Below are 9,126 nucleotides of genomic sequence, written 5' to 3'. Positions count from 1 at the left end.
TACCGGCTGTCTGACAAGGTGAAGGCTAGCATACATGGAGAAGTTGCCAAGATGCTAGAGCTGGGAGTAATTGAACCTTCCAACAGCCCTTGGTCCAGTCCGGTGGTGCTCGTGCCAAAAGCCGCACCACCAGGCACCACACCTGAACTGAGGTTCTGTGTGGATTACCGAGGACTGAATTCAGTGACAAGGACTGATGCTCATCCGATCCCTAGGGCGGATGAATTGATTGACCGGCTAGGAGCTGCCCAATATCTGAGTACCTTTGACCTCACTTCAGGGTACTGGCAGATCTCCTTGACAGATGGAGCAAGGGAAAGGTCAGCCTTCTCCACGCCTGAGGGACACTACCAGTTCTGTGTGATGCCCTTTGGGATCAAGAACGCCCCTGCCACATTTCAGCGGCTGGTGAACCAGGTCCTCTCTGGATTGGAGAGTTTCTCTGCTGCCTACTTGGATGACATTGCTGTCTTCAGTAGCAGTTGGGAGGACCATCTGCAGCATTTGCAGGCCGTTCTCCAGGCCCTGAGACAAGCTGGATTGACCATCAAAGCCAGCAAATGCCAGATTGGGCAGGGGTCGGTTGTGTACCTTGGACACTTGGTGGGTAGGGGGACTGTGCAGCCCCTGCAGGCGAAGATTGAGGCAATCATGGCCTGGGAACCCCCCAAGACACAGACTGAGGTCCGAGCTTTCCTGGGCCTCACAGGATACTACCGTCGCTTTGTGAAGGGGTATGGCACTATTGTAGCGCCCCTCACAGAGCTCACCTCCAAGAAACAACCTCGACGGGTAGTTTGGACAAAGGCTTGTCAGCAAGCCTTTGAAAAGTTGAAACAGGCAATGTGTGCGGCACCGGTCCTGAGGGCCCCAGACTTCTCCAAGGATTTCATTGTCCAAACGGATGCATCAGAACATGGCATTGGGGCAGTGTTATCGCAACTCAATGAAGAGGGCCTGGATCAACCTGTAGTCTTCTTATCCAGGAGGCTGCTTCCCCGGGAACAGAAGTGGAGTGCCATTGAGAGGGAAGCTTTTGCGGTGGTGTGGGCTCTGAAGAAGCTGCGGCCATACCTCTTTGGCTCGCACTTCCTGGTTCAGACCGACCACCGACCCCTTCGTTGGCTGATGCAAATGAAGGGGGAAAATCCCAAGTTGTTGAGGTGGTCCATCTCCCTACAGGGAATGGACTGAGGTGGAACATCGGCCTGGAGTGGACCACGCCAATGCAGACGGTCTCTCCAGGTATTTCCGCCTTAGTGATGAGGACTCCCAAGGGGTTGGGTAGTTCTCCCCACTTTCAGCTGGGGGGGACGCGTGTTAGACCTGTCTGGCTTTTTGGCGAAGTCCCTCCTAATTTTTATTTATTTTGTCCCCTTTTTGCCCCTCATACCCTTGTTAATTTTTGTGTCTACTGACTTTTTGTAGGTGTTGGTCAGGGGGATAGGTGTTTTCTTCCCCCCTCATAATCTTTTACCTTAGGCCCAGAGGCCTGTTCTGACAGGAAAGTTGGCACCACCTAAAATGGTGGCCACCAACTGCCCCAACTGTCACCAACAGAACCTGGCCATAGCCTAACATAGGGCATTCCAGAACCTTCTGGTCCATTCTGGACCACTGAAGGGCAGCCTATATAAGGCGGAATGCGGGGCAGCCATTTTGTCTACCTGTGGAAGTCAGCTGGAGGACAGGCTGTAGCCAAGGGTGGGAGAGGTTAGACATAGGGTTGACCTCCTAGATAGGGAAGCTGCCTTGGGTTGTCACCTCAAAATCCCCCTTTTGGGTTATTTGTCCTGACCCCGCTGTGAAGGATTACTGGAGACCCTGGGCGCCTAGCTTGCCCCTTGTCCAAACTGTACAGGGGAAGTTCGAGGAGAAGGAGACTGCAGTGCTGCGGTGCGCAGTCCTCTGCCCAGCAGAAAAGAGACTCAGGAAGGATAACCTTCCTCCCTAAAATCCCAACCCCTTCTTCAACTCAAGTGCTAAAAGGACTTTGTGAGGAGAACTGGGTACAGAATCAAGCCAGCGCTGTCCCTACCTTCCTGGGTGCTGGGGAAGGCTGGTGTCCTGAGGAGCCCTGGCTGGATCTGCAGACAACTGATCCCTGAAGTCCTTGGTGGAAGGCATCAAGCGTTCTGGAAAAGCGCCCAACCCCGGGATCCACTGAGCCTGGGAAGCTTGTCAGGGCTTCCCTTCGAAAGCGGGACCCCGGGGGCACCTTCCGCGCTCCAGTCGCGTTACCGAGTAGAGTCCCGGTTTACAGAGAAGAGCCTGGGCGAGACGCTTTGCCAAGGCGCCATCGCGCATGCCCAGTCGGCTATAATATTCCCTCAGGAGGGGCCTAGGACCGAGCAGGCCCGGTGCGGTGTCGCTTCTCCCCCGCGCATGCGCAGGAGAGCCCGGGGGCGTGTGGAAGCGCCGACGCGACGCTGAGGAGAGCTGTCCTGAGGCAGCCTCGGCGAGTGGCAGAGATCAAGTGGGGCGCCGAGGGACAGATCCTGGACGGTGAGGAGCAGCCCTGTGGCGAGGCTGCATCACCGTGTCTGCGCTCCGTTTTCTGTTGGCTGGAGAGGTCTCTGCTCCTCTGAGAGGGAGCGAGGGGGCCGAGTAACAGCGGTGAAGCGTCCTCGAGTCAAGAGGGTGAGCGGAGGACTCGACTGCTGCCTGCTCCTACAAGTAAGCGGGGAGGAGTGAGGGGAGGCGAGGGAGAGCTGGTTAGGTCTCCTTTTCGTCTGGTTTCCTTCCCACACTGATTGAGCCTGAAAGGAAGAAGGAGGGGGGAGAGCCTGGAAAACGAGGGGCTTAACTGTGGAAAAACTACCTATAACAAGGAGCCTGGTTAGCTGAGGGGTGCAAAGAATATAAGAGTCCCAGTCAACCCCTGGCTCTTGTCCATTAATGACAGTTGGCCCCCCTCTGATGGAGTAGAGTGTCTGAAAGGCAAAATAGAAGCACATTGCATCATTAACTGTCCTATGGACTTAGAAGGGTTATCTACCAGACCTGGTTGTGGTGCATGTTCAACTGTAATGAGCTATTGGAATTAATTATCAAACTGCATAGTAATTTAAGAGTGTTATTGCTATTGCTGAGACCAGTTATAGAGTATAGGTCATCTTTAGAAACTATGCCTAATTAAGCGCTAGAAATGCTAGGAATGTACAGCTGATGATTTAAGCTAGCACCTTGACAGAATCTGTAACAAATTCCCTGACTAATAAGATTTGTGCTTTCATCTCATAAGGAAATCTACTTGTATTTAGGTGGCGCTGGGGTTTTTCCTCCCAAGGTTCTAGCAGAGTGATAAATAACCTGATTGATTCTAAGGTACAGTTTATCCTAATGTACAAGTGTAATAGGAGTTCAGGGATATAGCAACTGCTTTAAAGACAACGTGATAATCTGCTATTAATTTCAAAAGTGTAACTGCTGATTCTAAAAGTGTCTTGAAATGTTTTGAACTATTTATATGTGAGCTACTGATATTTGACAACAAAGAGCATATTATTTTTATATAAAGCAGTACGTATTTTCATATAATTTTGGTGTAGTGTTTTCTTTTTGAGTGCTATTGCGTGGAATTACTTTTGGGTGGTCTGCAACCTTTACACTGTGCCTCGGATATGCTAGTCTTGCCCTAGGCCAGGCTACCTAATTCCAACACACTGTCTCTTCAATCACACCAAACGTAATCAAATCCTGAATTATTTGTGATAAAGCCTTTTCTTCTGCCTGCAAAATCTTATACTTGGGAATGCGTGGTAATTTGGCATTGTCCTTTATCTGGATGGAGACCGGTAGGATCTGAGGCAACCCCACATCCTTGTCCCCTGTAGCCCACAATGTGTGTGGCACATCCTTGAACTCTGTAGGGAGGGGAGTATCTTTTGCAAAGCATTTTGTTGCCTGGACCACCTGTACAAAATGCTGTTCGCACTGATTGCACAGTGCCGTATGTTTCTCCTCACTGTGCAATCATTGCAAACAGCATCTGCAACAGTGCAAGCGGTCATTTTCTGCCGCTCGAGTACATTTCTACTCGAGCGGCAGCTTTCTCAATGTGGACTGGTAGTTTCTCATTGCGAGCAGTCGCGAGCATACGTGACCAGTCGCAATGAGAAACCTGACCACCCGCGTTGAGAATCTCGCTGGGAGGTTTATTTTCCACGCTCGCGATCAGCAACTTGACGTTGCTGATCAGGAACAAAGAAAAAGTCTCGCCGGGATGTTATTTTGCTCTCTTGTGGTCGTCAACTTGAGGTTGAGGGCTGCGAGCAAGCAACAAATGCTCGCTAGGCATTTTTGCACTGTGCTACGTGCAATTTGTATAGCGTATAGTTGCGCAAACTACACGAGCGTAGCGTAGTCCCCCGCCTATCAAGAGAACAAAATATTGTGGCATGTAATCTTTTTTAACAAATCCAGTCTCAACAAATTCTCCCCACAATTGGACGTCAATTGAAATGGTGAATCAACCGTGACAGGACCAATAGTCAAGGCAAGAGGTTTGGAAATGGGGCTAACAACCGGCACACCCAACAACAAAACACCGAAACATTATTTTGGCCAGACAGAGCTGCCCCCAGGACTAGTGAATGGGAAACAGAGCTATTCATAGCCCCTGTATCCACTAGAAAATGTTCTGTGGTGCCCTGTAAATCAGCAATGAAGTAGGGTCCATGCTGATCTATATGCACCGGAACTGGTCCCTTGCCCTCTCCCTGGCTGTTCTAGCTGTGAGACAGCCCTGTCATCTCATCCTTGTCATAGTCATCGTGATAGTACAATCGACTTCTGGGTTCATCAAAATAGTTCCAACTCTGCCTATTGTACGATGTATACTCTGACTGTGTCCCCCCTCGGCCTCCTCCTCCTCTTCCACTTCCTCTAAATTCTCGACCTCTCAGGGCCTCTCCTTTCTGCAACAACCCAGGACACTCATTCCACCAATGTCCCTCCTGCTTGCAATATGCACATTGGTTAAGCCCAAGGGGCGCACTCGAAGAACCACCCCTATTGGACCTGGAACACTACTGACCCGAACCTGAACATCTGCCTCTCCCCCTTGCAACCTTCTGCATTAACACCATTTTCTTCAAATCCTTTGACTTCTTCTCCACCTTTTCTTTGTCCTCCTTCTCTCTATGCTCGTAGTACTGTGCTAAACTCAAAATCACGGACGGGCATGATATCGTCCGCATACTTTCTGAAGCTTGCAACCTGGTTTCAATCTCGGGAAGCAAATAAGTGACAAATCTGTTAACAAACTAACAAACACCACCCTCCTGTGACAGATCCTGACCACTAAAATGTAGAAACATCCCTTCAAATCTAATAAAGAAATCTGACACACTTTCATCCTTCTTCTGTCGACACGCTGTTAACTTATCCCAAAACACTCTTTTTGGCCGGATAAGTGAGTGCATGTAAGTGATAATACACCCCGGTAAAGCTAGGAGCTCTTCTTTTGGCTTATCGCCGGGCTTACCATCCTTATCCCATGCCTTGATCCCATCCCAGGTACTACCCAACTCCAATGCATGATCCTGCATATGTACCTGCCTCCATATATCCACTGTTATAAGCAGATCAAAGAACAATTCAATAGCAGCTAACGTCATCACTGTGGAAGAGGTCGCCTCCATCAATTGCTTATAATATGCAGTGGGGTTCATCCGTGGGTCTGGCAGCTGACTCATTAGGGATAGGACCTCCCTCCCCGTCCAAGGAGTATAAATCCACTGCTCTTCAAACCGAGCATCAACCTGTGGTTTAATTACAGTGTCCGTGGAGTCACGTAGATCTGGTATTTCAAGATGGTAATGGGATGGACCCCCCTCATAGGGTGCTGTGCCCCTATTGTCGGAACCTGTTGGAGCAGTGTTGTTACATTTGCAAAACCCTCATTAGGAGCCATCCCTGTAGCATATACCCTATCCCATATGTCGTAGATGATATGCGGAGCAACGCCCTGAAAAAACTGTTCCCACAGTCCTTTTAACGTGGCCGACATGTGCTTAAGAGCATTCTGCTGTACGAAAGGCTCATAATCTTTCATCACACTCCACACGTCTTCCACACTATAGATCGGGTTCCGAGCCCACTGAGCTACTTGATTCGCCCACAGCAGAACACACCAACACTTTCTCCATGCGGTCTCGCGCTGCTGCCCAATTCGTTTCATGCATCCCACGCACAGGCGTCTCAACATTTGACAGTATTTGGGGGCGGTCACACCCAAGAGGGAAAGAGTGGATGCAGAGACAGTTACCATCATGTAAGGGTGATAGGGGGCATAGCAGTTGGAACGGAACTAATAGACAGGACCGGAGAGTGAACAGCTCCCACTCTGTGGCTGGCGTGGGTGGAGGAGAAGCGAGTAGGCCCGGGGCTGAAGCAGTAGTGCCAGAAAAGAAAACACTAGAAAGATCAGCACTTGGTGCCAAAGACTGAGACGTTGGTACTGTTGGGTATATCTGTTCAGGGGCATAAGGAGGTGGGGGTCGAGAATCCAATAGTTCTACAAAATCATCACCATCCTCTCTAGCAACATAACATGTATCAGTATATTTTCGGAACTTTCTATACCTTTCTCTACCCTTTCCCTCTCATAGGCCACTGCTTTCTGTGTTACAGTTTGCATCTGTATCCTTCGGGCCTCTTTTTCTGCTCTCATATGGAGCTACTTTGCTTATTTCTGGCACACTCTAAGAGGATCAATCATCGACTGCCTCCTCTTTTTATTGAACAATTTATCCTGCAAGAAATTCAAGTGGCCACTGTAACCTTGTATATTTATGCCACAACGTGCTAAATATAATAGGGCCAATACCATGCTTGACGTATGCGTAAAAAGTTGGTGAACCATCCGGATGTGCAGGCTGGCTCTCTTCCAATCGAGCATCAGTAGAACAATATCGACATCCAAAACATCCAAACTTACTTAAACAGGGCATCTTAATATAAGACACGTACGCTGTCTCCAACGGACAAATATAACACCAACGAAAAGAAAGAAAGAAAATATACAAGAGAACAATTGTCCAAGAACCAAAATAAAATGGTCCCCGAACCACCCACTGAAGTCTGGAGACTGTACAAAGTTCAAGAAGACAGGCTCTAGCCTCAGACCTTTTGTGAGGAAAAAGGAACCAAATTACCAGTTGGACTGGCAGTCTATTCGCAAACACTCTGTATCTTTCAAAAAGGGTCCGCAAACCCACCAGGCTCAAACCAAAACAGACCAAGACACAGCTCGTCGGCTTGTACCGTTCAAGCAAGACAGTCCAGAGACTGTATCAAGACACAGCCCGCAGGCTTGTGCCGTTCAAGAATGGCGCCATTTGCCCAAGAATAAAATCACTCACCTGGTGCACTCAGGTCGAGTAAAATTATTCTCCACTGCCGACTCTTCAGACCAAACAGTCAACTCCAAGGTTTTGCCTTTGCAGGACCCCAGCCGGTGACCAACAGACAAGGAGTCGCCCGATCAGACTGGTTGGGCAGCTGCGAGAACTAAGCTCGGACGTTGTGAGGTACCCCGATCTGACCGACCGACCAGACGCACCCGTGACCCTGCAAATCACCTTGCAGGGTCCCTGTTCGGGCGCTAGCTGAAGGAAGTGGCCCTTAGGGGCCACCTGGGTTACTTACAACCACCTGCTATGCCTTCCCAAGAATGAAGAGTCGGTCAGACAGTAGAGAATACAAACAGTTAGTTTATTATCAATTCTCTGCAGGAGGCCATCATGACCTGCACCCTAAGATGTTTGCCCAGGAACTGGCCCCCAACAGTCTACAGTGGGTAATCATTCCTCTTGTGAAGCCCACTCCCCCGCGCTTGCGTGCTATGCAGCTCTTTGAAGACTCCCTGCTACCACGAGGGGAGGCACCCGCAGAGGGAAGCCCCATGAGAGACCCTCTGTTTGGAGATGCCTTCCCTCATCTTTTACTAATCGTATCCTCCCTTGTTGCTGCTCATGCGCCTAGGATGTTTATGGGCTGTGGCCTTGGTCTAAGCAAGGACACCCCCTGGGGTCTCCCCCTTCATGTCCCACCGCTCAATTCCCAGTTCATCTTACCTTCTGATTAACATGTTACCTAGGACACTGGCGGACGTAGACTTTTGTGGCGACTTACCTTCCGCTACTGGGACTAGCTCACTGGAGCAGCTACGACATTCTGGGACATATGCCACAGGCATATGCATACGGTGTGGGGACAAGACCCCACTGGCCTCATTACCTTGTTGACAGCGTAATTCCAGGTCCCTCCAGAAGGTCGCTTATTCACATGGTTGACACTTGCTTTGCATCTATTTTGTATGCATGTATACTTTTCTGACAACAGTAAAACAGATATACACAAAGAATAAGTTTAGGTTTCTGGTTTCTGTCCACATTTTTTTCTTTCCTGAATTCACGCTCACTGGGCCAATCGAGAAATAGGAACGGGGGCCTTATTATAGAAAGTGCCCTTGAGGCGCAAAGGGTCATGTGCGCAAGCTTTTGCGCCCATGGAGCACTTTGGTATTACAGAAAGGGGCCGCAAATGCTTGTACGGCTCTTTCTGGCATACAGATAGCAATGGCGCACATGTAGCACCGGTGCTACCATAAGAGGGCATAGCTTAATTTGCATGAGGGCGTATTACAGGCGCATAGGCAAAAAGAAGTCAGGAGACGCACTGACAGTGCGCCACAAAAAGATGATGCACTGTTAGTGTGCCCCTGATGGCAGCACTCTGGAGCGGGCCAACGGGGTCCTGTGGCCCTCCCAGACGTCCCCTTGAAGGCGGCAGGGGCGTAACACAGGCCCCCGCAGCACACGCAGTGCGGGGGGCCCCCCCAGGCTTCACTATCCAAGGGGGGCCCCTCGTGCCCCCAATGCTTCAAAAAAGAACAGCTCGTGGAAGGCAGCCTGTTTTCCACCGAGCTAAAAGCATAAAAATCCTTGCAATGTTATTGCGGTTTGTAGTGTGAGGCCTCGCTCTCAGGAGCTGAACAGGGCCACACAGGGAACAGCATTTCAACCTCCAACCCCGCCCCCCAAGGAAGGGGACTAAATGAAGGGGGCCCCCTCGCTAGGTGAGAGAGAGGCTTGCTCTGTCTTTAAAGCAGCCTAAAGC

The sequence above is a fragment of the Lissotriton vulgaris genome, chromosome 2_1, assembly GCF_964263255.1.
Source record: "Lissotriton vulgaris chromosome 2_1, aLisVul1.2, whole genome shotgun sequence".
Lineage (NCBI taxonomy): Eukaryota > Metazoa > Chordata > Amphibia > Caudata > Salamandridae > Lissotriton > Lissotriton vulgaris.
Note: the sequence above shows the minus strand (reverse complement) of the source record.